This window comes from Hordeum vulgare, chromosome 7H (assembly GCF_904849725.1).
Source record: "Hordeum vulgare subsp. vulgare chromosome 7H, MorexV3_pseudomolecules_assembly, whole genome shotgun sequence".
Lineage (NCBI taxonomy): Eukaryota > Viridiplantae > Streptophyta > Magnoliopsida > Poales > Poaceae > Hordeum > Hordeum vulgare.
In genome coordinates this window covers 226,004,546-226,009,777 of record NC_058524.1, presented here as the reverse complement: position 1 = coordinate 226,009,777, position 5,232 = coordinate 226,004,546, and positions in this window count along the sequence as shown.

Genomic DNA, 5,232 nt, shown 5'->3' with positions numbered 1-5,232 from the left:
CAGCTGAGGACTTTGCAACAAAATTCAAAAATTAATTTTAAACGTTACCACAGAAACCGCACCCACTACTCATGTTAGGATAACCACGATCTCCACCGCTTCGATGGTGGGTAGTACGTGTCATGCGGAAACAAAGGGGCAAGGGCAGTTCCGTCCGAAGTTTTTGCTTCAGAACATTCTCACCTAAGCGATAAATAGCCCCTTACCCCCCTCAGTCAAAAACTCTTCCTCCCTCTCGACTCCTCCGCTCGAGCTCAAAACCTAGCGCCACCGCTAGCATTCTCGTCACCGGTGAGGAACAGCTTCACTGCCTCGACCTCGCTGACGCCAGACTCACGCCGACTGCGGAACATCTTCCTCCGCCGCCACCGTAGCTGTCTTCAGTTGCCAAGTTAGGGCACTGAAGACTTGAGCCAAACAACTTCCATTTTTACCTCCTCAGTTCATCGTGTTCTTCATACAGGGTAATTAAAATCCTATTTTACCATCCTGTTTGATCCATTTATTCTCCCTGGATTCGTGAAATCAGTTTTTGCTCAAAGAATCTCTCAGCTGCACACACTCATGCCTTGAACACTTGATGTATTTCAATAAGCCCTTAAATTCTTCACGAGATTCCTCAATTGTGTAAATTTTCAAATCTGCACAACTCTGGAATCCAAGATCAGAATGCTTAGTAAAATTCCTCAACTTAAGAATTTTCTTAATTTCCTCAAATCTGAGAACGCGTATGACTTCTCCAAATTATTTGCACCTATACTCTGTTCACAGGTACCAAATGTTAGTTGATGAATCAGTAGGTTCTCATAAACTTAACTCATTTGCAACATTTCTTGAAGAAACATTACCTGTGTCCTCAAATTCCTCAAGAATACAAATTCCTAAGCAAAAACCTCCGCTGAAGAAAATGGAGGAAGACAGAAAATAGAAGGGTGGCAATAAACTGGAACAAAACATTGATTTTGAGATACCTCAGGAGATATATGCTGAGTACTGCACGCCAGATGAAGAAACACATGAAAAAAGACCATGGCGAAACGCAAGATAAGGCTTCAAGGGATTGAACGCAGATGGGCAAAGGAGTGGAAGGAATAGAGATATGTCACTATTAAATATGCCAAGAAGTTTGCCCTCAAACCTCCTTGCAAAAGATTGCCATAGGGAGACCAATAAGCAGCACATCCTTCAAGCGTAGCGAGCATTGAGGACTATCCTGATGAAAAAGACTAGTATTTGTCTAAGCTTCAGAAAAAAGCAAAAGCTGTTGTCACAAAGTTTAATGAGGATTCTGCTGCTACAACATCTGCTCCCACTTCTTATGCTGCTGAGGCTTCTGCTACAGAACAACCTCACAAGACGGTCCTGATGAAGAAACCAGGTCTCAAGGCAAAACCCTCAACCGCACTGTCGAAAGGGAAAATTCCTCAGAAAATTGCAACATCAGCTGCCAAGTCCTCAACTGCCGCAAAGTCTTCACCTCCTGTGAAGACACAACTCAGTCAGCATCAAATAGAAAATCCAAGTTCTTTTGTACCATCTGCCTCAGGCTCAGCTACAAAATCTTCACTTGGTCTACTGAAGACAAAGATGGCTGCTGGTAGAGGTACCATGCCACGCCCAAGTAAGATTGTAAACATTCCTTCTGCATTAGAAGGAAGTGAAGAATATGATGATGAAACTCTTCAAGCCATCATCCGAAACAAGCAAGAAAGAGTTGCACAAGCTACTGGGAACACCATTCCCCTTGCACTGGATCCGAAAGTAACGCTGAATTTCAGTGACTGTTGGTATGAGGATCCAAACACACCAATTGATGACTTGAAACTTCCACCTGGACTCAGTCACATGGTCATTTCATTCATCAATGAAGCAAAATGGAAGGATCAGCAAGCCAAACAAGCTCGGGTTGCGAAGGTTATAAAGGAGAAGTATTTGAAGCAAAAGATCCTTAACATGACGCGTGAGGAACTTGTTTCAACTAAGGCAGAGTTGAAAACCCTCACTAACAAATACATTAGTCTTCATGCAGACCGCAAAGGTGTCAAAGTGAGGATTGTCCAAGCTGCTACTAATGCAATTGATGAATACAACAGCTTGGTTGCTGCTCCAAAGCAACGAAAAAATCCTCATCCAAGCTATACTGTGCAACTAGCTGATGAAGATGAAGAACCATCCGCTGATGAAATTACTCAGAATATTAAAGCTGAAGAATCTGCCAGGCCTGACCCTGCTAAAGTAATGCCTGATGAAAATGCTCCTTCACCGAAGTCTTCAAAGGTGAAGAAAGTGACTCTTCCGTCTGCATCAGACGTGAAGAAAACAAAAGCTGCTAAGAAGGAAGCCAAGAAGAGAAAGGCTTCAACAACTTCAAAGTCTTCGGAGGCAAAACGCGTGAAGACTATGTCTACTACATCATCAGATCTAGTGGATGCGACTCCCCTCAATGTTGCACCATCATATATGTTTGTTCCATTTGGTGAAGAGCACATCATTCCAGAACAGGATGAGGAAATGGATGATAATCGCTCTGCTGCATCTACACCAATTGATGAGGAAATTCAAGCAGATCAAATCCCTCATGTCTCAAAACCTCCTCCACACAACCCAGAAATGGCTGCTCAAGAAAAGGAGGCTAATGAAGACATTGGCAGCAACACACGTGTTATTCATGATGAGTTTCGGGAAAAGGCTCACCCAAACTCGCCAATAATAGCTCAAATTCCTCAAACTCCCGTAGCCACCAAAATTCTGACTAGCTCTAAAGAAAAGAGGTCACATGTGAAATCAACACCAAATCAAGATCCAACTGGATCAGCTGAAGAAACTGCATCTGCTCACTCGACACAACAAATTCCTCAAGCTGAAGAACAAGCTCCTCATGAAAATGTCTCATCTCAGGATATAAATACTGCTGATGAAACTACAATTGTAGTGGTAAATCCTGAAACTGCAATTGTGGTGGCCAAAACTCCTCAAGATGACCAGCATCATAATCTTCAACCAATGCCTCATAAACCCTTCTCAAAGAGGCCAAATTTCCTGAAGAAAGACATCGATGATGAACATCATTTGTTCACTGGAGAAAATCCCTATGATAGGCTTCGTATCAGGCTTAGAAAATTCTGGACCAGAACTCAACTAAACTACTATGTCTCTGTGCTCTGTGGGAAAAGGAAGATATTTCATCACACCCACATTCCTCATCGTGACATGGAGGACATTCCTTGCTTCACACCTGTACTAAGTGTTCTTCACGTTGTAGGGCTATTGCCATTCTGCACATATATCGCTGACTGGAATACTGACATTATTCTTCAGTTCTATGCCACACTGCATATTTGTGGTGACCCCAAAGACATCAACTCGTGGGTCTTGGACTGGATGACACATCACACTCACTACAAAGCTCCAGCCACAGAATTGCTTCGAGCTATTCCTATCTCAATTCCTTTAGAAGATACAGTCAAGTTGTATGATGAAAGAGAACTGCCAAATCATTAAATGGAAGTCCTCATGAAACCTTTGGCTCCGGGCCAACCTCCGAGGACAAGGTTCGTGGTGAAGGACTTGAAGTGTGTGCACATAACTGTTTACAGAATTTTGGCATATTCCATTGCACCAATCAAAGGGCATGACAAGGAAGAAGATGTTGTTGGAATCATGAAGAATATCCTGTTCAATGTTATTCATGGCATCAAAATGAACTATCACAATTTCTTCTTGAGGACTTTGGCTGACAATGCTTTGTCACCATTTGAGCTGAAGATTGATGTGCCTTGGATCATGAGATTCATCAGAAACAGATCCACCATCAACTACCAAGCTGACTCTCAGAATCACCTTGGTTATCTGCCGCCTCTCAAAGTCATCAAGAAATCTTTTGAACCAGTTGAAGGCAAGGGAAAGTCAGTGATTGATGAAGTAAATCGCCCCCTAGATTGTCAATTTCACAAGGATGCCTCATATTCCTCATATTTTGACACTCCATTCAAGAATCTGACAGGAGAGCAAAACCTCCAAGCCCAACTGCCCCAAGGGTGATGACTAAGAGAGAGGTTGTGCTTAGTCTTCATCAGAAAGTCGATCACAATCACTAGTGGGTAAAACGGCAGTTTGCCTCCATTTTGAAAACCCTCAACGAGACTCAAAATGCTATGAAGAAAAATCAATATTATCTTCATGAGGTATCTTATCGCACTTGGGCCATATTGTCTCACTTGAAGACTCCCGAAGAACTTGAAGAATTGGAATTCTCTCGCAACTTTGACTCGGTATGGCCACCTAAGAATAAAGTCAAGTCTATTCCAGTTCCTGACTTGGTGGACAACTCATTTTCTTCATTCCGCACTGTCGATTCAGATGAAGAACCCGAAGATACTACAACCAGCCCAACAAGGAAGTGTGACTCAAAGACTGCTCGCGCCTCTTCCTCAACACAGAAGTGTAATTCTTCACGGGCGTTAGTCCTCAGTTTCATCACTTTTCGTCACTTGATGACAAAGGGGGAGAAATCTGAGAGTTAGTTTTCAGGCGGGATTAATTTATGGGCTTATAAAATTTATTATGTTACAAACTCTTGGTTCTTCTGAAGTTTTTTATGTAATGAGTTGTAACTTAAGCCTGATGGTGTTCTGACACTTTTGAACGTTTTTCCTCATGTTAATTAATGTTGGCGTGCTGAAATTCGTCAGACACCATTTTTCATCATGCATTTATAATTCCTCATACTATATGTCATATGCATGCATGAATTGCAACATAAAGGAGGAGATATCCATGATATAAATCATCAATGTGCATCTTCTGTTCAAAGCAAATTCCTCAAAACATGCACATCTTTAGGGGGAGTTTATCTGTATCTTGACTTCATATTCCTCAAACTCACTACTTACATTTCATATTATTATCCTCGTTGGAAACTTAACCTATTTGTCATCAATATCTAAAAAGGGGGAGATTGTAAGTGCATCTAGTGCCGCTTAGTCATTTTGGTAGTTTGAAGGCTTATAGGTTAGGAGACTGATATGTTTGTGAGTGTACACAATCTCTATAAGTCGCCGAGGAGTTTGAGTTATTTGATGAAATTCGATCCCTAAAAATGTATTTCTTCGGGTGAAGACTTTGGTCATTCCTTGAAGACTTTGATCGCGAAGAAATTGATATTCCTCATGAAGAAATTAAAGATGACGAATTCGGTGTGTCCTGAAGAAAATACACTGAAGACTTTGAAGC